The sequence below is a fragment of the Schistocerca piceifrons genome, chromosome 4 (assembly GCF_021461385.2).
Source record: "Schistocerca piceifrons isolate TAMUIC-IGC-003096 chromosome 4, iqSchPice1.1, whole genome shotgun sequence".
In the NCBI taxonomy this organism is placed as follows: Eukaryota; Metazoa; Arthropoda; class Insecta; order Orthoptera; family Acrididae; genus Schistocerca; species Schistocerca piceifrons.
This window is the reverse complement of record NC_060141.1, coordinates 51,021,187-51,045,599: the sequence shown is the minus strand read 5'-3', so window position 1 is coordinate 51,045,599 and position 24,413 is coordinate 51,021,187. Positions and strand designations below refer to the sequence as shown.

The following is a 24,413-nucleotide window of genomic DNA, read 5'->3' as shown; positions in this document are numbered from 1 at the left end:
AGCTATGATTCGACTACTCTTAAACCTATGATGAAGCTTTCTTTGTATCCGTAGTACCTTTCGTACATGATTGTTATACCACGGTGGATCTTTCCCCTCGCTTTGGACCTTAGTCGGTACGAACTTATCTAAGGCGTACTGGACGATGTTTCTGAATTTTTTCCATTTTTGTTCCACATCCTCTTCCTCAGAAATGAACGTTTGATGGTGGTCACTCAGATATTCTGCGATTTGTGCCCTATCACTCTTGTTAAGCAAATATATTTTCCTTCCTTTCTTGGCATTTCTTATTACACTTGTAGTCATTGATGCAACCACTGACTTATGATCACTGATACCCTCTTCTACATTCACGGAGTCGAAAAGTTCCGGTCTATTTGTTGCTATGAGGTCTAAAACGTTAGCTTCACGAGTTGGTTCTCTAACTATCTGCTCGAAGTAATTCTCGGACAAGGCAGTCAGGATAATGTCACAAGAGTCTCTGTCCCTGGCTCCAATTCTGATTGTGTGACTATCCCATTCTATACCTGGTAGATTGAAGTCTCCCCCTATTACAATAGTATGATCACGAAACTTCTTCAGGGCGTTCTGCAGGTTCTCTCTGAGGCGCTCAACTACTACGGTTGCTGATGCAGGTGGTCTATAGAAGCATCCGACTATCATATCTGACCCACCTTTGATACTTAACTTAACCCAGATTATTTCACATTCGCATTCGCTAATAACTTCACTGGATATTATTGAATTCTTTACTGCTATAAATACTCCTCCACCATTGGCGTTTATCCTATCCTTGCGGTATATATTCCATTCTGTGTCTAGGATTTCGTTACTGTTCACTTCCGGTTTTAACCAACTTTCCGTTCCTAATACTATATGCGCACTATTTCCTTCAATAAGAGATACTAATTCAGGAACCTTGCCCTGGATACTCCTGCAGTTTACCAATATTACGTTAACTTTTCCTGTTTTTGGTCTCTGAGGACGGACGTTCTTTATCAACGATGATAATGTCCTCTCTGGTAAGCCGTCAGGTATTTTATCGTTTCGCCCAAGGGGGGGTCCCTCTAACCTAAAAAACCCCCGTGTGCACGCCACACGTACTCTGCTACCCTAGTAGCTGCTTCCGGTGTGTAGTGCACGCCTGACCTGTCTAGGGTGGGCCCTACAGTTCTCCACCCAATAACGGAGGTCGATGAATTTGCAACCATTATAGTCGCAGAGTCGTCTGAGCCTCTGGCTTAGACCCTCCACACGGCTCCAAACCAGAGGACCGCGATCGACTCTGGGCACTATGCTGCAGATATTAAGCTCAGCTTGCACTCCGCGTGCGATGCTGGTTGTCTTCACCAAATCAGCCAGCCGCCGGAAGGAACCAAGGATGGCCTCAGAACCCAAGCGGCAGGCGTCATTCGTTCCGACATGTGCTACTATCTGCAGCCGGTCACACCCAGTGCGTTCAATAGCTGCCGGAAGAGCCTCCTCCACATTACGGACGAGACCCCCCGGCAAGCACACCGAGTGCACACTGGCATTCTTCCCCGACCTACCCGCTATTTTCCTGAGGGGCTCCATAACCCGCCTAACGTTGGAGCTCCCTATAACTAATAGGCCCGCCCTCTGTGACTGTCGGGACCTTGCCGGAGAATCGGCCACTGGCCCAACAGGCGAGGCATCCTGTGGTGGCTCGGAAACGATGTCATCACCACTAGGAAGCACCCCGTACCTGTTGGAAAGGGGTAAGGCAGCTGCCACGCGGCCAGATCCCACCTTCGCCTTTCGGCCAGGCACGCGCGAGCCCACCACTGTCCGCCATTCACCCTGGAGTGATGGCTGACCGGTAAGATGCTCACTGCCGGAAGACGCAGCGACATCAGGGGTTCCATGTGATTCCAAGGCCACCGAAGTAGGCATAGGTCTCACCACAGTTACCCCAACGCCACTACGAGCCGACGCCTGCGCCTCGAGCTCGATGAGCCTAACAGACAAAGCCTCCACCTGCCCCCGAAGAGTGGCCAATTCTCCTTGCGTCCGCTCACAACAACCACAGTCCCTACACATGACTATGTTTACCCTACTCTATACGGTGACAAATTCCCAAGATAATCTTCTGATGAGCTACTCTGATAATCAAGAAACACTCACTGAAATACGAGACGCGAAAACTACGCTAGGTTTTCCCAGAAAAACTATTTAAAAGCTAAGCGCAGCAAATAAGTACAAAAACGCTTTATACAAACAGTACTCGCTGCTGCTGGTGCTCTCGCTCTGGCTGTCACAAGACAACTGCTGATTCAAGTGACTAGTGGCTAACGGCCGCGAAACAAACAAAAGACGGTTTTAGGGCGCTTTCTGTTCTAAACGATCAAGAAAACACTAAGAAATCTAACACGAAAACTACGTAAAGTTTTATCAAGAGCTGTTAGTTACTATGCAGAGCAGATAAACACAAATAGAATCCCTTCCTTAGTGGAAGGTCGTAAACAAAATGCAAAATAAACGCTTTATACAAACAGTACTCGCTGCTGCTGGTGCTCTCGCTCTGGCTGTCACAAGACACTGCTGGTTCTAAGGACATTTCGAAAACAATTTTGTGAGTGCACAAGTGGTGGTTCATGGACTTGCTATATTATCCGCAAGACTCTTCGATGGTGATTGTGCACCTGCTCAATCGCAACAGATGGCTGCTGGCTATCTCTACAAGGACTACAGTGGGTCTACACCTTCGCTGGCCCACCAATACCATTATTTCTACAAGGACTTCAGTGGATCTGCACCTTCGATGGCCCAACAATACCATTATTTCTACAAGGACTGCAGTGTGTCTACTCTGTGAGGACCTACCTACCAATATTCTTCAAAACTTCGACTGACTCTGCTGTGGGTTTGCTCTGTTGTGGCCCATTACCTGTCTGCTTGTCAAGAGTCAGCACTGTTTTTCCGTTGGAAGTACAACACTACTTCTTCAAGACTGCATGGAAATCTAATACTTCCGTGTGCATTTCCTTTTACTAATGAGACTTTGTGAAAGAAAACTGTAATTACTATTGTGATAAATGATCAGGGCTGTCTTAATGAGAGCAATATTTGCTTTTGACCAACAGTGTATGAATAAGTGTGTGCATTTGATATCTTTGTTATTGTAATTATGAATTTTTTTTTCAGATGTGTATTGGCCACTGCCCAAAACAATTTGTAAAATTTTTTGTCGGGAGCATGGGGGCTATGTAAGTACGCTGTTTAGGTTTTTATATTGGTAACCCCACGTAGCGCTCTGTATGAACATCACTGGCTGTGTTGTGTGCAGTCTGTGGCAGGTTGGCATCGTTGAAATATTCTCTATTGTAGTGTTGGGCAGTTGGATGTGAATAGCGCGTAGCGTTGTGCAGTTGGAGGTGAGCCGCCAACAGTGGCGGATGTGGGGAGAGAGATGGCAGAATTTTGAGAGCGGACGATCTAGACGTGTGTCCATCATCATCATCATCTTGGACAGTTTCCAGCCACTGGCTGGGTCTGTCGGGAACACAAGCCTCTCCACCGTGTTCTGTCTTTCCACCATTCCCCCTCTTCCACCTTCGTCCAGTTCTCTCCTCTTCTCATCACACATTCCTTCACTCCCTTCACCCATCTATCTCTTGGTCTTCCTCTGGGCCTCTTCCCCTCCAGTTGCAGATCAAACATCCTCTTTGGAATTCTTCCCTCATCCATTCTCTTCATGTGTCCATACCACTGCAGTCTTGATTTTTCTATCCTGTCCTGTACTGGTTCCTCCTTTAGTCTTTCCCTCACATACAAATTTCGCAATCTGTCTCGTCTTGTTACACCCAACCTGCTCCTCTGGAACTTCATTTCACTAGCCTGTATTCTACTTTTGTCACTTTTGTGCATTACCCATGTCTCACTTCCGTATGTCAATATGGGGACAAAGTAGGTTCGGTATATAATTCCCTTGGATTTCTGTGGCACCTCCTTGCTCCAAATAAGCCCCCTAATGCATTTGTAGAACTGCCCTGCTTTTCTGCATCTTTCATTTATTTCCATTGCGTTTCCCCCCTTACTTTCAATCACGCTTCCCAGGTACTTGAAGTTCTCTACCACTTGTAGTTTTTCCCCTCCACAAGTTATATCCACATTTGGCCTATTCTTCTTCCTTGTTGTGACGATTATTTCACTTTTCTTTGCAGAGAAATGCATTCCATATTGTGCTGCCGTTGCCTCCCATGCATCTAACTGCTCTTGCACCTCCTTCACGCAATTTCCCCATAACATCAGGTCATCGGCAAAAAGCACTGCTTTCATTTTATGATCTCCAATTGCATCTGATACTTGCTGTAGGATTTCATCCATAACAATAATAAACAATAAAGGCGAAAGTGCACTTCCCTGTCGCAGCCCATTTTCCAGCTTGAACCATGCAGTACGTTCCCTCCCCACTTTCACACAACTCTCACTTCCCTCATACATTTTTCTGACTTTTCGTGTAATCTCTTCATCTATCCCTTTTGCGTTCAGCACATCCCAGAGCTTGTCCCTACAGATACTGTCATACGCCTTCTCAATATCCAAAAAGGCCATGATTAAGTCCTTCCCGTACTCATAGTGCCTTTCCTGCAGTTGCCTTACCGCAAATATGAGGTCCGTTGTTGATCTTCCCGGTCTGAAACCGTACTGCTCCTCTTGCAGTCTACTTTCAATACTGCTTCTTATTCTCTTCTCCAGCATCTTTTCATAGATTTTTCCACAGTGGCATAGCAGGGTGATTCCTCTGTAGTTCTCACATCTCCTTTTATCCCCTTTCTTGAAGATCGGGACTATAATTCCTTTCTTCCAATCCTCAGGAATTCTGTTCTCCTTCCACACCACCCTCAGCACTCTGTATAGCCACTGGGTTCCTACTTCTCCTGCTGCTCGTATCATATCCACTGTTACTTCGTCCCAACCTGGTGCCTTGCCCCCTTTCATCCTCTTTATGGCTTCTTCCACTTCATTCCAAGTTAGATCATCAATTTCCCCACTATTATAATCGTCTGCTGCCTTAGGCTCTCCATCGCTGTTAGTTACCTGCTTGGCAGCATTCAACAGATCTTCAAAGTACTCCTTCCAAATCTTTTTGAGCTCATGCATTTCCTCCACAACTCTTCCATTATTATCCATGATCCTCAGGCACTCGCTTCTGTCATTCCTCTTATTTCTTACCATGGTGTAAAGTACTTTTTTGTTCCCTTCACTGTCCTCTTCTAACATTCTTGTCCATTTTTCCATCCACTTCTTCTTCTCCGCCCTTACTATGGTCTGTGCCGCTTTCTTGCTTTCCTTATATTTTACCCTAGCTTCCTCTGTTCGGGTCTGGAACCATTCTCTGAAGGCTTTGTTCTTTCGAAGTACTGCCTCTTTACATATGTTGTTCCACCATGGGGTTTCCCTACTTCTCCTCTTTGTGCTAGTTCTTCCGCACACAGTCTCAGCTGCCTCAACTAGAGCCCTCTTAAAATCGCCCCATTCTTCTTCCACTGTTCTCTGATCTTCCTTTGGCAGCTTCTTCCTGATCAGTGTCTGGTACTGGGTCCTCCGTTCATCCTCTTTCAGCATCCATGTCTTCAACCTTTTCTCCTGTATATCTGTTGCCCTCCTATCTTTTTTCTCTCTTAGGGTGGCTACCAACAGCCGATGGTCACTGTCTAAGGCCTCAGATGGTATGACCTTAACATCTGTGAGGCTGCTCATCATCTGCCTATCCACTAGTACATAGTCTACTACTGAAGTTTGGGACCAGTCCCCACTGTACCAAGTTATTTTGTGACTACTCCTCTTCTTGTACCACGAATTTGCGATCGCCAGCCCATTCCTCTTGCAGAATTCCAGCAACAATTTTCCTTCTCTATTTCGGTTCCCCCAGCCCTCTGGTCCCATTATCTCCTCGAATCCTTTCCTGTCTGTGCCAACATGTGCATTGAGGTCCCCTATTATAATCTGATTTCCTCCATTTAGCTGCTTTTGCATGTCATCTTCAAATTCCTCCTTCTCCTTTTTTGTACACCCCACCTGTGGGGCATATGCTTGGATGATTTCAATGCTTTTTCCTTTCACCCGTACTCTGGCTTTTATCATTCGATCATTGATACCTTCCACCTCCTCCTGCAGACCCTCTCTGACCACTATTGCCACTCCATTTCTTCCCCTCTCATTCCCTATCCAGTACAGTTTACATCCTTTACTTAGTGGTTTTTCACCAACTCCTCTCCACCTAGTCTCAGCAAGTCCCAAGATGTCCAATTTCCTCCTTTCCATCATTTCTACAATTTCTTCTAACTTCCCAGTTAGAGTCCTTACGTTTAAGGTGCCCAGCCGTAAACCATCTCGTAATCCTTTTCCATTGCTTGGTCCGTTTCCTTTAAATCCGTTCCGTGATCCGAGGCATGTTCCCTTTTTGAAAGCAGTTGATTTATCCACTACTGTGTCCATCAGAAAGAGTAAATTTGTATTATTGGATGTCATGGACTGATGCATATACATGATAAATTTGAACATTATTAAGGTAAATACATTGTTTGTTCTGTATCAAAATCTGTCATTTGCTAACTATGCCTATCAGTAGTTAGTGCCTTCAGTAGTTAGAATCTTTTACTTAGCTGGCAGTAGTGGCGCTCGCTGTATTGCAGTAGTTCGAGTAACGAAGATTTTTGTGAGGTAAGTGATTCATGAAAGGTATAGGTTATTGTTAGTCAGGGCCATTCTTTTGTAGGGATTTTTGAAAGTCAGATTGCGTTGAGCTAAAAATAATGTGTGTCAGTTTAGTGTTGATCAGAATAAGTAAAGAGAGAAATGTCTGAGAACGTTCAGTTCTGCTCAGCTGTTTGAAAATCAAATAATGTAAGAGGTTTATCAGCACAGTAATTCAATATTTTTCTGAGGGGACGTTTCGCAATGTACGTATTTTAGTTAATATTTGTAAAGAGCCAGACTCGCGTACACATATTCTTCTTCGTCAATTGTCTGTATGTATAGTAATAATTGTATTTGTGACACCCACAGAGGTCTGTGGTGAGGGTTTAGTGGAAATTTATCGATGATCAACGATACTGAAGTGGCCTGATGCTTAAACAAAACAGAGTAGGGAAAGATTTTCCTCTTGTTTTTGTATAAGAACGGGAGCTCATTTACTCTCTTTGTCTTTCTCCGGTTGTCTGTCGTAGCGAACAGACATGCAGTGCAATTTGCTTTGAAATTATATATTTTCCTGGCTTAGACCAATCAAATTTGATATCTGTTTAAAACTACTAGAAAGGTTCCAGTGAAGTCAGTCGATCGTTGTGTAGAGACCCAATGACCGAAGGGATATTGCGGTCAGTCATTAATTTGTACTTTCTCATAGCAATGAGGGTGCCTGAGATTAAAGGCCAATAATTTTAATGTATTTTGCTTTCATTGTGTGCAACAGATGTGCGTATGATTCGGTCATTCGTCTCCGAACAATGATTCTGTCGACTTTTGCTCTTGTCAGACACTGCTGCCTGTTTCGTGGTTAAATGGTTCACCATCCTACAATGATGTCTTGCCGTCAAATTACACTACTGGCCATTAAAATTGCTACACCAAGAAGAAATGCAGATGATAAACGGGTATTCATTAGACAAATATATTATACTAGAACTGACATGTGATTACATTTTCACGCAATTTGGGTGCATAGATCCTGAGAAATCAGTACCCAGAACAACCACCTCTGGCCATAATATCGGACTTGAGATGCCTGAGCATTGAGTCAAACAGAGCTTGGATGGCGCGTACAGGTACAGCTGCCCATGCAGTTTCGACACGACACCACTGTTCATCAAGAGTAGTGACTGGAGTATTATGACGAGCCAGTTGTTCAGCCACCATTGACCAGACGTTTTCAATTGGTGAGAGATCTGGAGAATGTGCTGGCCAGGGCAGCAGTCGAACATTTTCTGTATCCAGAAAGGCGACCATCATGATGCTGTAAACAGAACCTGGATTCATCCGAAAAATTGACGTTCTGCCATTCGTGCACCCAGGTTCGTCGTCAAGTATACCATCGCAGGTGCTCCTGTCTGTGGTGCAGCGTCAAGGGTAACCGCAGCCACGGTCTCCGGGCTGATAGTCCGTGCTACTGCAAACGTCTTCGAACTGTTCGTGCAGATGGTGGTTGTCTTGCAAACGTCCCCATCTGTTGACTCAGGGATCGAGACGTGGCTGCACGATCCGTTACAGCCATGCGGATAAGATGCCTGTCATCTCGACTGCTAGTGATACGAGGCAGTTGAGATTCAGCGCGGAGTTCCGTATTACCCTCCAGAACCCACCGATTCCATATTCTGCTAACAGTCATTGGATGTCGCGATACGATAAACCGCAATAGCGATAGGTTCCAATCCGACCTTTATCAAAGTCGGAAACGTGATGGTACGCATTTCTCTTCCTTACTCGAGGCATCACAACAACGTTTCACCAGGTCAACTGCTGTTTGTGCATGAGAAATCGGTTGGAAACGTTCCTCATGTCAGCACGTTGTATGTGTCGCCACCAGCGCCAACCTTGTGTGAATGCTCTTAAACGCTAATCAGTTGTATCACAGCATCTTCTTCGTGTTGGTTAAATTTCGCGTCTGTAGCACGTCATCTTCGTGGTGTAGCAGTTTTAATGGCTAGTAGTGTATAAGGCCAAAGTAAAAGTAAAGTAAAAAGGGAGTTTCAACGCGTCGTAGTGCATTGTATTTTCCAAATTCATAATTTGGTTTGGCTCAGTGTGTAACAAACAAAACTCGATGGTATTATACAGGTATACGGCATATTTCCGTGAAAGGTCTTCTATTCCACCATTTACTAACGACTCCTTCTTGCTAAAAATGGGGAGCGCCGCAGCGAGCTAGGGTATGATGATGTATGGTTTACGGGGCGTTGAACTGCATGGTCAATAGCGCCCATACAAAGTCCCAATCTCAGGAAAACCTAAGGCGTGAAGGTGTTGTGACTTATTGCTATTGTTATAATTGTAAAAACTACTCTACAAAATGCAACGTTACGTATACATAGGTAAGCTAATCGGCCGCCTAGAACTTCTACGAGGCAAGGTGAATCTGATCCACGGCTGAACGATAATGGGCCCGGGGTTCAGGGAGCGCCGCAGCGAGCTCGGGTTTGATGATGTTTGGTTTGTGGGGCGCTCAACTGCATAGTCATCAGTGCGTGTACAAAGTCCCAGTTTTGACACAGTACAAGTGTTTCTACCCAATCCAATCTAGCAACTGTCACAAATGATGTTGATGAAATGACGAGGACAACACAAACATCCAGTCCCCGGGCAGAGAAAATCCCCAACCCGGCCGGGAATCGAGCCCGGGACCCCGTAATCCCGAGGCAGCAACGCTAGCCACTACACCACGAGCTGCGAGTCCGGGTATGTGGAACATTTCCGGCCAGCCAGGTGCAGAGACAAAGAGCATGTTGTCGGAAACATGTAGAGCCCAGAGCTGGGAAACTGGATGGATGATACTCGCATTGGCTCTGTACAGAATATGCTCCAGGAAATGGCGGGGTATCACACATTCTTAAAGATGACCAAGTTACAGCTCTTTGAGATTCTACAGTAACTCACACCAAATGTTAATGCAAGTCTGAACACATTTGTGATCTCAGAAAAATGAGGCCCATCCAGTGTCACAGTAATATATCAGTATCTTTAAAACTACAGAGGGTAATATCTCACACCGAATAAACATTTTCACAATGACCCTCTGAATTAACAACTTTTAATCGCTTCATGATATTTACACAACATTATCTCAGATAATAACATTGCGCGGGGTAGCCTCGCGGTCTGAGGCGTCTTGTCACGGTCCGCGCGGTTTCCTCCGTCCGAGGTTCGAGTCCTCCCTCGGGCATGGGTGTGTGTGTTGTCCTTAGCATAAGTTAGTTTAAGTTAGATTACGTATTGAGTAAGCAGTTTGGTCCCATAAGACCTTACCACAAATTTCCAGTAGCATTGCACTATAGCTATCATCCCCGAAAGCTATGGATCTGAACCTATTTTATTTACTGATTTACGACGTCTTACACGTTTCTTTGTTATGCAGACGTTTGTCATAACATCGTATCCTCCGCATTTACACAGCAACTGAGTGCATCATGAATACCTATTCGTCCACGAGACTCAGAGGGTCATAGACACGGGTTCACAGGTAGATGCCGTGTTTCTTGACTTCCGCAAGGCGTTCGATACAGTTCTCCACAGTCGTTTAATGAACAAAGTAAGAGCATATGGACTATCAGACCAATTGTGTGATTGGATTGAAGAGTTCCTAGATAACAGAACGCAGCATGTCATTCTGAATCGAGAGAAGTCTTCCGTGATTTCAGGTGTGCCGCAGGGGAGTGTCATGGGACCGTTGCTATTCACAATATACATAAATGACCTTGTGGATAACATCGGAAGTTCACTGAGGCTTTTTGCAGATGATGCTGTGGTATATCGAGAGGTTGTAACAATGGAAAATTGTACTGAAATGCAAGAGGATCTGCAGCGAATTGACGCATGGTGCAGGGAATGGCAATTGAATCTCAATGTAGACAAGTGTAATGTGCTGCGAATACATAGAAAGATAGATCCCTTATCATTTAGCTACAAAATAGCAGGTCACCAACTGGAAGCAGTTAATTCCATAAATTATCTGGGAGTACGCATTAGGAGTGATTTAAAATGGAATGATCATATAAAGTTGATCGTCGGAAAGCAGATGCCAGACTGAGATTCATTGGAAGAATCCTAAGGAAATGCAATCCTAAAACAAAGGAAGTAGGTTACAGTACGCTTGTTCGCCCACTGCTTGAATACTGCTCAGCAGTGTGGGATCCGTACCAGATAGGGTTGATAGAAGAGATAGAGAAGATCCAACGGAGAGCAGCGCGCTTCGTTACAGGATCATTTAGTAATCGCGAAAGCGTTACGGAGATGATAGATAAACTCCAGTGGAAGACTCTGCAGGAGAGACGCTCAGTAGCTCGGTACGGGCTTTTGTTAAAGTTTCGAGAACATACCTTCACCGAAGAGTCAAGGAGTATATTGCTCCATCCTACGTATATCTCGCGAAGAGACCATGAGGATAAAATCAGAGAGATTAGAGCCCACACAGAAGCATACCGACAATCCTTCTTTCCACGAACAATACGAGATGGAATAGAAGGGAGAACCGATAGAGGTACTCAGGGTACCCTCCGCCACACACCGTCAGGTGGCTTGCGGAGTATGGATGTAGATGTAGATGTAGATGTACGTCATATTTTGTAATACTTGCGTGTTTATTTAATGAATGGTTCATTGTTTTGCCAGTAACTTCATTTAAATGCTGACTGCAAATTCTGTTAAAATCTGTGCTAACTTAAAATGGCCAATCGCGTGTGTTAGCGGACAACACATTTATAAAAGAATGCCAAAAGACACTTCTGACAAGCAGGCTTAAATAACTCTTTAAACTATATTTAATGACAATTTGTTGTCATTTAACGTGAGCACGCTTCCGCAGTGCATAATGGCTTATTTACGTATGAACCAACTATTACTACATTTATTGTAAGTGGTTTTAATGTAACGGAATGTTTATAACATTTCTTTTAGTTGAAAAATATGTAAAAATCTGCCAACCGGTTGCATAGATTTTTCTACATACCTTGACCAGGTTTCGTCACCTCTAAGGGTGACTTCATCAGAACGTAAGGTAATTACATGAAGCACATATCGTCAAAGATGTACAGTGATTTAAGAGCTGAGTTGCTCAAGTCATACATTAAAATATAACACATAATGTTCTTCAAAACGTCAAACATTAAAACATGAGTAACACCGGCAGATTTTTACTTATTTTTCAAATTTGTGTATACGGTTGCTGCAAACGTCAGCCATGTTCAAAGTTGTACATTTTTCTAATTTAAATAGTGTTGTAATATATTTGTTTAGTCTGAGAAGTGGTCAGGTGAGTCAAATCACGAATGCAGAGCTTGAGAACGATGTATTTTTGGTGGGGATGGCCTTCAGCCAATGAAGGTGGCGGAACACTATTGGAGTCAAGTGGAGACTGGAATGTTTCGAGCGAAGAGCTCAAGGGAGCGATGCGGGACACCTTTACGCCAGTTCTGGGAGAAGGCAGTGGTGTTCGATAGTGGAGATGTTTGATTCTGGGCAGTGAACGGCCGCTGCGATACTTTAACTTCTGAAGGGACTTTATGTTTCGAGAGGTCTGAAGGTGCTCCAGTCTAGGACTAACTTGTTCCGCTTGTATAGCGAAGCTGAGGATAGATAGAGTTAAAGTTACTATTCTTAGCACCCCGTGTGTCACTTTGCGAAACAGCCTGAGCTGGTGAATATTTCGCGTATTGTGATCACGAAATGGATTTAGATTTCGCGAGTCTTGGGCCATGAACTCGAAGTTGGAAAAAGTGTGAAAAAAGACTCACCTAACAAAATGCCTTTTTCCCTTTGTTCCGTATTCCAGGTTTAATGGCTTCTGTAACCCGATTTCCAATTACGGGCATCTGAATCATGGATGAGTGGTTTTGGAATTAAAGCTGGCCCTGTAATTCGTTGATTCTGGAGCTCTCTTCGTTTTATTTTGCTGCTGACAGGGTTCTGCAGTGCAGCGTTCGGCTCTGCAGTGACGTTTGCAGCTACTGTCCTCTAGTTTTTCGTCACAGTCCTCTTCAGTGACCGTCCATCACGATCACTCAACACACACTTAGACCACGATGTAACTTAGCGGATGATGTTTTTCCGCTTAAGCTGTATACAGTAAAAATGTTCGGTACGGCTCCTCTTGAAACACCAAACAGTTCGGCAATCTTAGTTAGGGAAGCGCCCAGAACACGAGCACCAACAGTTGCCCACGTTCGAATTCGCTTGACTCCGACGTAATGCCCTCAAAACTACACAGAACGTTGTTCTGGTCTTGACTGACACTTCCAACGTACTGAGGTCATTGCAAAGCTGGCGTTCGTGTTGAAATACAATAACACAACCTGCAGGCTTAGCTAGCGTCTGTGTTTATGTTTAAACGTCCATTTCTAGCGGTGTTTCCATATTGTCGAACCTCTGTACCTTTGCGTACACGAGTTATTTGAGGTGCTACGTCTGGTTGTAACTGTGTGACTGACGAAATAAAACTTCTGAAGCAGATCCAGTTTCGAGCAACGCAGTTTCACCATTTCGTCTTCACATTGTCTCAGTTACGCGCAGAGATCTTTGATGTTCAGTTTCATGCTTGATTCCTCAAAAAAGCAGCCCTTTGCAGGTTAAGCACTGTATAAACAGTGGACAAATGAAAACTGTTCAGTTGTCGAAAACTGCCAGTGACAATTTTTTGTTTTGCTTCATCGGTGAAGGTTTTATTTCTTTTGAAAATTGAAACCCTTTAGTATCACACGATACGTAGACCATATACGGATATGAAATTGTTTGGAATAGGCATATCCTACTTCATTCTAACATCAGATTACACCTTCTAAACTTGTTAAACATTCATCCCTGGAAATCGGTGCTGGAGCAAGTCTCCTTTCCCTTAACGCCCAAAATCTTTCTTCTAGTAACGGTGTACTCAATGAGTCGGATTTATTTCCTTTTCTCACAATCAATAAATGCCACGGAATTTTTGGGGAGGAACAGTTGTCACAATAAACCACCTGCACCATTTGTTGAAGAAAGGAGGAAGAAATATTAGGGTTTAACAAACTATCGATCATTGGAGTCGAGGTACAAGACCGTACTGGGGAAGAAAGGCAAAGCAACTCGGCGGGGTGCTTTTCAAAGCAGCCATCCCGGCATTCTGCTTAAGCGATTTACAGAAATCACGGAAAACCTAGCTCAGAATGGACGTGTAGGGATTTGAAGCGCTACCTCCAGAATATGAGGACAGTGAGTTTTCACAACACCGCCTGACTCAGGGACACTTTTTGTCCCCGAATCATTTTTATTTGCCTTCTCCTAACATAATTAGCTTTCTCTCATTATGCTCCCCAAAGACATTACAGGGTCTCCACACCCCCGCACCAGTTTTATATGTAGTCTGAACCGATCCTCTTAGTATCTGCTAGAAAAACATGATGGCAAGCGACAATAACAAGTGTTCAAAAAACAAGACTATGTAGCTGACTGGTTTGGTGCATCACAGCACTCCTTTCGCATTTGCAGTCATGTTGTCTGGGGTACAATCTCTGCAGTCCCCATAGCGTACATGATGGCAGATAAGACCGCTCAGCCTTTGGGTCGGCTTCGATCCTTACTGCCGTTCGACGTCCAACTTTTGTATCCCTCTTTTACGCGGTTTAAAAAAAAAGCAAACGAAGCACACCTTTGGGACACGGTCTCTGGTAGGCCGCTTGAATTTCCGCACGCACCTGCCTTAGTGACGTAACTTCAGTTCTAATTGACTCGCAAATGGCCGGCCTCTGTGGCCGAGCGGTTCTAGGCGCTTCAGTTCGGAACCACGCTGCTGCTGCGGTCGCAAGTTCGAATACTGCCTCGGGCATGGATGTGTGTGATGTCCTTAGGTTAGTTAGGTTTAAGTAGTTCTAAGTCTAAGGAACTGATGACCTCAGGTGTTAAGTCCCATAGTGTTTAGAACCATTTGAACCCGCAAATGGTGGCACGTATTGAATTCTTTTTCTTAGCAGTTATTTCTCAGTACAGCCTACTCTGCAACATCCTTAAAAGCTTTTAAGACTGTTTCTGAGCGCTCTGTATAAATATACACATAATTAAGAACACTGCGTAGAAACCAAATTCAAATTGTTTTTGCCACATGGGAGATTATATGGAATGACGGCGAAATCAGATACAAAACAATGCCAAAGATTTTCTCCCTCAGAGATGTTACGATGTATATATTGATGTGACAGCAATAAATTTACAATGTATAAATGTTCTATTACACTGAGTATTTATTATAATTAAAGTAAACAAATAAGGAAAACAGTGTAAGAGGTCCACGACTAAGGAATTCGTTGCTAGCGCCTCGAGCAGATGTAATTTCGATGGATTGATCACGCGCTGCCTGCGATATGTAAGCTATAAGATAATCTCAGACCAAACAGCAGTGTTGTATGCAGTACGAAATGTGTAGCAGTAGCAGTAAGTAGTAGTTAGCAGTCGTGTGTGTGGAGTTGGCTGGGCCGGTCGTGGGGAGCGATGACGGTGCCTGAGCGGTGTAGTATAAGGTAAAAGCAGCCTGGCTCATATGTACCATTGTTATATTAAATCCCATGTAAATGTTTTAAAAAAAGTCTCTTAATAATAATCTTTCTTACAAAAAATTAATTTTTGACAATCAATCATCTCAATTTAAAGAATTTACTAATTTCTTCAATCCATGGTCATCCCGATTATTGCAAAGAAAAATCAGTTGTTCTATTTATACATGACAAATCTATCAACCAGCATTGCTCTGGCCTGTGCCAGAAAAATTTCTTATAGGAGCAGATATATACGCGTTATCCGGCGACTTAATTGAGGTAAGGATTTTCAATTTATTCAGTATGATCTTTCAGGGCCATGAAGCAGCACTGCTGACATCCAAATTTACCATTTTAGATTCACAGTCAGTCTGTTATTGAAAGGTTGTATATGAGTCAGATTTTTTATTAGGAAGTTAGTCACATTGTATTATTGGTAGGTTACGGAATTTATTTATTGGGAGGTTACGCTGAATGTGAATTATATAATTATATTTTTTACTGTTGGGAGGTTATTATATAATTTTTCTGTTGGGAGGTTACACTATATATATTTTTATTGTGCGGTGGTTACAACAGTTTGTTTTGTAACAAACTGTTTTCTTCATTTGTTTATCTTAATTGTAACAATATATAATTGTAGCAATATATGTAACATCTATCTCAGTAACAAAATTGTTTTCTTTATTTGTTTATCTTAATTGCAGCAAATAGTCAATATATATACATATGTATATATACCTGAAATAGATATTATGTAAATATTGTGGTATAGAAGAGGAACAGAATATATGATAAGAAACAGTTCTACATAAATTAATATTATGACATTGGGCATTATATTAATATGTGATAGCGAGCTCAAAATTTAAATTAATTTAACTATAGTATTAATGTATGACTAACCAGACTACTGCATTTTAGTTTGGTATTTCATGTTGGGTTAGCGTCTGGATGTTGTTGTTGCCAAAGGGAGACGTATCTATCCGTTTATCGTACTGGAAAGTAGGAGACTGAAAATTTGTAAAAACGCGGAATTGGCTAACTCAGTCTGTTCATTGAACAGGAAACCATATCAGCTTAAACATTTTGATGTGAAAACTGAAATTCAGTCTCATGAATGAGTCGCCGCGCGGAGTATCCGCGTGGTCTACAGCGCCTTGCCACGGTTCGCTCGGCTCCCGCCGTCGGAGGTTCGAATCCTACCTCGGGCATGGGTGTGTGTGTTGTCTTTAGCGTAAGTTAATTTAAGTTAGATTAACTAGTGTGTCAGCCTAGGGACCGATGACCTCAGCAGCTTGGTTTTATAGGAACTTACGACTACCACCACCTCATGACTGTGTCACATACGCTCCAGGAGTAAGTCATTAATACCTACAATGCTAGAGCAACAGGAAAGTTTTCAAAAATGTTCACTTTCACGGTAGCAAATTCTCACGAAGGAAAATGATATTGTCTCTATGAAGTCTGCACAATTTCAGAAATGGATGATTTAATAAGTAGGACATGACCAACTACACACCAACAAATAATTAATATAGAGTAATAAAATTTCGGGAATACATTTCGCCAGGTAACATATGAAAGTGATTAACAATGCTAGATCACAAGTTAATGTAAGCGCGAGGCAAGCCATAGCAAATGTGAAATACTGGTACACTAATAGCCGGTGTAACCAGCATGAATGTTGAATGCAAGATGCAAACGTGCATTCATTGTGTTGTACAGGTGCCGGTTGTCAGTTTGTGGGATGGTGTTCCATGCATGTTGCTCTTCGTCGGTTAATACAGTGACGGTTAATGCTGTTTGTGGACGACGCTGGAGCTATCGTCCGATGATATCTCGCATGTGCTCAGCTGGAGACAGCAAGCCAAGACAACGTGTCGACATTCTGTAGACCATGTTCGGGTCCCCACAGCGGTATGTGGGCGAGCTTTATCCTGTTGGAAAACAGCTCCTGGAATGCTGTTCATGAATGGCAGCACAACAGGTCGAATCACCACACTGATGTACAGATTTGCAGTTACGGTGCGTGGGATAACCATAATACAGGGCTACTACAAATGATTGAAGGGATTTCACAGCTCTACAATAACTTTATTATTTGAGATATTTTGACAATGCTTTGCACACACATACAAAAACTCAAAAAGTTTTTTTAGGCATTCACAAATGTTCAATATGTACCCCTTTAGTGATTCGGCAGACATCAAGCCGATAATCAAGTTCCTCCCACACTCAGCGCAGCATGTCCCCATCAATGAGTTCGAAAGCATCGTTGATGCGAGCTCGCAGTTCTGGCACGTTTCTTGGTAGAGGAGGTTTAAACACTGAATCTTTCACATAACCCCACAGAAAGAAATCGCATGGGGTTAAGTCGGGAGAGCGTGGAGGCCATGACATGAATTGCTGATCATGATCTCCACCACGACCGATCCATCGGTTTTCCAATCTCCTGTTTAAGAAATGCTTCTGCTTTAGCCTTTTCCGTAAGATTTTCCAAACCGTCGGCTGTGGTACGTTTAGCTCCCTGCTTGCTTTATTCGTCGACTTCCGCGGCTACGCGTGAAACTTGCCCGCACGCGTTCAACCGTTTTTTCACTCACTGCAGGCCGACCCGTTGATTTCCCCTTACAGAGGCGTCCAGAAGCTTTAAACTGCGCATACCACCGCTGAATGGAGTTAGCAGTTGGTGGATCTTTGTTGAACTTCGTCCTGAAGTGTCGTTGCATTGTTATGACTGACTGACGTGAGTGCATTTCAAGCACGACATACGCTTTCTCGGCTCCTGTCGCCATTTTGTCTCACTGCGCTCTCGAGCGCTCTGGCGGCAGAAACCTGAAGTGCGGCTTCAGCCGAACAAAACTTTATGAGTTTTTCTACGTATCTGTAGTGTGTCGCGACCATATGTCAATGAATGGAGCTACAGTGAATTTATGAAATCGCTTCAATCATTTGTAATAACCCTGTAGTGTTCCTATTGCCATATGAGTTCGCATACCTGACCACATTTCCAGGAGTAGGTCCAGTATCTCTAGCACGCCGACAGGGTGGTTGCAGGTCCTCTACTTACCTAGTAACTATCACACCTTTCATCAGAAAATACAACAAACCTCCGCCCTGCCCTCCACTGAAGTCGCAAATAGTGGTGGCTTGTGGTCAATGGAATGCACGCTACAAGGCGTCTGGCTCGCAGCTGTCCTTGAAGTAGCCGGCCGCTGTGCCCGAGCGGTTCTCGGCGCTTCCGTCTGTAACCGCCCTACAGCTACGGTTGCAGGTTCGAATCCTACCTCGGGCATGGATGTGTGTGCTGTCCTTAGGTTAGTTAGGTTTAAGTAGTTCTAAGTTCTAGGGGACTGATGACCTCAGACGTTAAGTCCCATAGTGCTCAGAGCCATTTGAACCATTTTTTTTGTCCTTGAAGTAATCGATTGTAACAGTTCGTTGTGTCACTGTGGTGACAACTGCTGCTGCAGAAGCAATGCGACGCGCCACAGCCAGACGTCGAACAATTTGGTCTTCCCTCTCGGCAGTGCCACATGGCCATCCAGAGCCCGGTCTCCTTGCGACCGTACATTCTCCTCATCACCGCTGCCAGCACTCGTGCACAGTGTTTTGCAGTATCGCAGAAGGAACATCCAGCTTGTCTTAGCCCTGTTACACGACCTCGTTCAGACTCGGTGAAGTGTTGATAGTGGCATCTTTGTCGTCTTAAAGGCATTATTGACTAACATTAACACACCACGTCCGGTCTGAAGGGTAACAAATACTCACAACCGTTACGGCAAGTATTTCAAACAAACCTGATTTCCATCCTTATAGTGTCGCTACTAGCGCCAGTCTTATGCGACTGGCGCGAAATTTAAATAGACATTATCTTTCAAATGTAGAAATGCGCCTACCAACTTTAGTTTTATCGCATAGCTCCTACTTGTTGTTGCAGTTTTTTCCGTGAGTGTGTGTTGCTGTTTCTGTCAGCACCAAACTATACGTTGGCTCTCACCACTGGACCGACCTAGCAGCTTCATTGTACGCTGATTGACTACCAGCGACTTTAATATACACTACCGGACATTAAAATTGCTACAACGCGAAGATGACGTGATACAGACGCGAAAGGAAGAAGATGCTGTGATATGCAAATGATCAGATTTTCAGAGCATTCACACAAGGTTGGCGCCGGTGGCGACACCTACAACGTGCTGACATGAGGAAAGTTTCCAACCAATTTCTAATACACAAACAGCAGTTGACCGGCGTTGCCTGGTGAAACGTTGTTGTGATGCCTCGTGTAAGGAGGAGAAATGCGTACCATCACGTTTCTGACTTTGATAAAGGTCGGATTGTAACCTATCGCGATTGCGGCTTATCGTATCGCGACATTGCTGCTCGCGTTGGTCGAGATCCAATGACTGTTAGCAGAATATGGAATCGGTGGGTTCTGGAGGGTAATACGGAACGCCATGGTGGATCCCAACGGCCTCGTATCACTAGCAGTCGAGATGACAGGCATCTTATCCGCATGGCTGTAACGGATGGTGCAGCCACGTCTCGATCCCTGAGTCAACAGATGGGGACGTTTCCAATACAACAACCATCTGCACGAAAAGTTCGACGACGTTTGCAGCAGCATGGACCATCAGCTCGGAGACCATGGCTGCGGTTACCCTTGACGCTGAACCACAGACAGGAGCGCCTGCGATGGTGTACTCAACGACGAACCTGGGTGCACGAATGGCAAAACGTCATTTTTTCGGAGGAATCGAGGTTCTGTTTACAGCATCATGATGGTCAGATCCGTGTTTGGCGACATCGCGATGAACGCACATTGGAAGCGTGTATTCGTCATCGCCATACTGGCGTATCACCCGGCGTGATGATATGGGGTGCCATTGGTTACACGTCTCGGTCACCTCTTGTTCGCTTTGACGGCACTTTGAACAGTGGACGTTACATTTCAGATGTGTTACTACCCGTGGCTCTCCCCTTCATTCTATCCTTGCGAAACCCTACATTTCAGCAGGATAATGCACGACCGCATGTTGCAGGTCCTGTACGGGCCTTTCTGGATACAGAAAATGTTCGACTGCTGCCCTGGCCAGCACATTCTCCAGATCTCTCACCAATTGAAAGCGTCTGGACAATGGTGGCCTAGCAACTGGCTCGTCACAATACGCCAGTCACTACTCTTGATGTGAAACTTCCTGGCAGATTAAAACTGTGTGCCCGACCGAGACTCGAACTCGGGACCTTTGCCTTTCGCGGGCAAGTGCTCTACCAACTGAGCTACCGAAGCACGACTCACGCCCGGTACTCACAGCTTTACTTCTGCCAGTACCTCGTCTCCTACCTTCCAAACTTTACAGAAGCTCTCCTGCGAACCTGCCAGGAAGTTTCATATCAGCGCACACTCCGCTGCAGAGTGAAAATCTCATTCTGGAAACATCCCCCAGGCTGTGGCTAAGCCATGTCTCCGCAATATCCTTTCTTTCAGGAGTGCTGGTTCTGCAAGGTTCGCAGGAGAGCTTCTGTAAAGTTTGGAAGGTAGGAGACGAGGTACTGGCAGAAGTAAAGCTGTGAGTACCGGGCGTGAGTCGTGCTCGGTAGCTCAGTTGGTAGAGCACTTGCCCGCGAAAGGCAAAGGTCCCGAGTTCGAGTCTCGGTCGGGCACACAGTTTTAATCTGCCAGGAAGTTTCATATCAGCGCACACTCCGCTGCAGAGTGAAAATCTCATTCTGGACTACTCTTGATGAACTGTGGTATCATGTTGAAGCTGTATGGGCAACTGTACCTGTACACGCCATCCTAGCTCTGTTTGACTCAATGCGCAGGCGTATCAAGGCCGTTATTACGGCCAGAGGTGGTTGTTCTGGGTACTGATTTCTCAGGATCTATGCACCCAAATTGCGTGAAAATGTAATCACATGTCAGTTCTAGTATAATATATTTGTCCAATGAATACACGTTTATCATCTGCATTTCTTCTTGGTGTAGCAGTTTTAATGGGCAGTAGTGTGGAAATACGCCTACCAACTTTCGTTTTACCGCATAATTGCTTCTTGTTGGGCTGTTTTTTCCGTGAGTGTGTGTTACTGTCTGTGTCAGCACCAAACTATCCGTTGGCTCTGATCACTGGACCGACCCAGCAGCTTCACTGTACGTTGATTGACTGGTAACGCCTTTAATATACTGTTCTGTATTTTATGTAGCGCATTAGCTGTATTACTAGACTGTGCCGAATTTGTGGTTTTGTGGCGCCTACACTACAGCGCCACAGCTTCACGGGGGGATACGGCGCGCCTCCAGGGGCCTCCCCTGTTCCACAGGGTGTTGGTGGCGCCGGCGTCCCGGAGCCCCGCAGCCGCTGGATCGATACGCGCTGTTACACCCTCGGCGCCGCTGCCCGCATCCTGTCAACGCGTGTCGCAGCCTCCGGCGCACCCTCGTGATATAAAAACGTCAACGAACAGGAGTGTCTTTCCGATTACGGCATGAAGGAGATTTCCTGCTTAAATACGAAAGGCAATATACACTACTGGCCATTAAAATTGCTACACCAAGAAGAAAGGCAGGTGATAAACGGGTATTCATGGGACAAATATATTACACTAGAACTGACATGCGATTACATTTTCACCCAATTTGGGTGCATAGATCCTGAGAAATCAGTACCCAGAAAAACCACCTCTGGCCGTAATAACGGCCTTGATACGCCTGCGCATTGAGTCAAACAGAGCTAGGATGGCGTTTACAGGTACAGCTGCACATGCAGTTTCAACACGATACCACAGATCATCAAGAGTAGTGACCGGCGTATTGTGACGAGCCAGTTGCTCAGCCACCATTGACCAAACGCTTTCAATTGGTGAGAGATCTGGAGAATGTGCTGGCCAGGGCAGCAGTCGAACATTTTCTGTATCCATAAAGGCCCGTACAGGACCTGCAACATGCGGTCGTGCATTATCCTGCTGAAATGTAGAGTTTCGCAAGGATAGAATGAAGGGTAGAACCACGGGTCGTAACACATCTGAAATGTAACGTCCACTGTTCAAAGTGCCGTGAATGCGAACAAGAGGTGACCGAGACGTATAACCAATGGCATCCCATATCATCACGACGGGTGATACGCCACTATGGCGATGACGAATACACGCTTCCAATGTGCGTTCACCGCGATGTCGCCAAACAGAACCTGGATTCATCTGAAAAAATGACGTTTCGTGCACCCAGGTTCGTCGTTGAGTACACCATCGCAAGCGCTGCTGTCTGTGGTTCAGCGTCAAGGGTAACCGAAGCCATGGTCTCCAAGCTGATAGTCGATGCTGCTGCAAACGACGTAGATCTGTTCGTGCACATGCTTCTTGTCTTTCAAACGTCCCCATCCGTTGACTCAGGGACCGAGACGTGGCGGCACGATCCGTTACAGCCATGCGGATAAGATGCCTGTCATGTCGACTGCTAGTGATACGAGGCTGTTGGGATCCAGCACGGCGTTCCGTATTACCCTCCTGAACCCACCGATTCCATATTCTGCTAACAGCCATTGGATCTCGACCAACGCGAGCAGCAATGTCACGATACGATAAACCGCAATCGCGATAGGCTACAATGCGACCTTTATCAAAGTCGGAAACGTAATGGTACCCATTTCTCCTTCTTACACGAGGCATCACAACAACGTTTTAGCAGGCAACGCCGCTCAACTGCTGTTTGTGTATTAGAAATCGGTTGGAAGCTTTCCTCAAGTCAGCACGTTGTAGGTGTCGCCACGGGCGCCAACCTTGTGTGAATGCTCTGAAAAGCTAATCATTTGCATATCATAGCATCTTCTTGCTGTCGGTTAAATGTCGCGTCTGTAGTACGTCATCTTCGTGGTGTAGCAATTTTAATGGCCGGTAGTGTACTTCCAGACAAAAAATTAAAGTAGAATCCGCAATATCGCCGTTTGTACTATTTGAAGTTTACGACGATGAAAAAGAAACTGAACAACAGCTTTGAACATAATAAATTGTCGTTTTGGGGACTGTAGCCTTTTACGTAATAATTAGATTTTCGTTAACCTAACGACGATCACCAGTTTTACGAGAGTCGTTCAATAAGTAATGGTCCACATAATACAGAAAGAAAAACAAAAGACATTAATATACATAGACGAACGTCCTTGTTAGTGCTTAACATTTGGCATTTGTTTTGTGCACCGGTGAGCGAACCGTTCTGGCAATTGGCAGAGCCGTAGTACAACGTCAAAATGGCGTCTACATAGGACTCACGTTACAAGCAGCATGCTGCTATTGAATTCTTGTGTGCAGGAAAGGGAACTGTGGTAAACATCTATAAACGTTTGTGTGCAGTGCATGGCGTTTCTACAGTTGATAAGAGTACAGTTGGGCGATGTGTAAACAAAGTTACAGCCTCAAAGAATGCAGAAACAGAGCTCCATGATCAGCCACGCTCGTGACGTCCTGTCGTAGACACTATTCCAGACATGCTGAATCGTGTGGATGCCATTAATCACAACTGGACAATTGGCACTACAGTTGTTGTTCAGCATTAGAACAGTGTCTGCGATGATCGAGACACATCGCCAAATTCGGTTGGACATCATTGCCTCATCCAGACTACAGGCCAGGCCTGGAACCATCGGACTTCATCACTTTGGGCCGCTTAAAGATTCTCTGCAAGGAACCCACTTTGAATATGACAAAAGTGTCAGTCATGCAGTGGAAACATGATTACGCTTACAGAACAAGAGCTTTTACCAGCAGGGAATGCATGCTCTTCCACAACGTTGACGTACGGCCATAGAAAGTGAAGGAGACTACGTAAAAAAATAGAACATGGACAAGACATGTTGACATATATTGTCTCCGAATTCTGGTTCTTAGATAGATATGTTCTGAGAAAAATAATGTGTTGCATTCATCTACATCTACAACTACATTTATACTCTGCAAGCCACCCAACGGTGTGTGGCGGAGGGCACTTTACGTGCCACCGTCATTACCTCCCTTTCCTGTTCCAGTCGCGTATGGTTCGCGGGGAGAACGACTGCCGGAAAGCCTCCGGGCGGGCTCGAATCTCTCTAATTTTACATTCGTGATCTCCTCGGGAGGTATAAGTAGGGGGAAGCAATATATTCGATACCTCATACAGAAGCGCACCCTCTCGAAACCTGGACA

The 24,413-nt window shown here is 44.7% G+C and overlaps 1 protein-coding gene and 1 non-coding gene across 4 annotated transcripts in view; one reads left to right on the top strand and one right to left on the bottom strand.

Moving 5' to 3' along the window:
- Positions 1–24,413, bottom strand: part of LOC124795386 (band 7 protein AGAP004871) — a 470,831-nt gene that overhangs the window by 263,565 nt on the left and 182,853 nt on the right. The window lies entirely within an intron of this gene.
- On the top strand, positions 20,831–20,904 carry Trnas-cga. Its single transcript has one exon. It is a non-coding gene; the product is annotated as a tRNA-Ser (tRNA).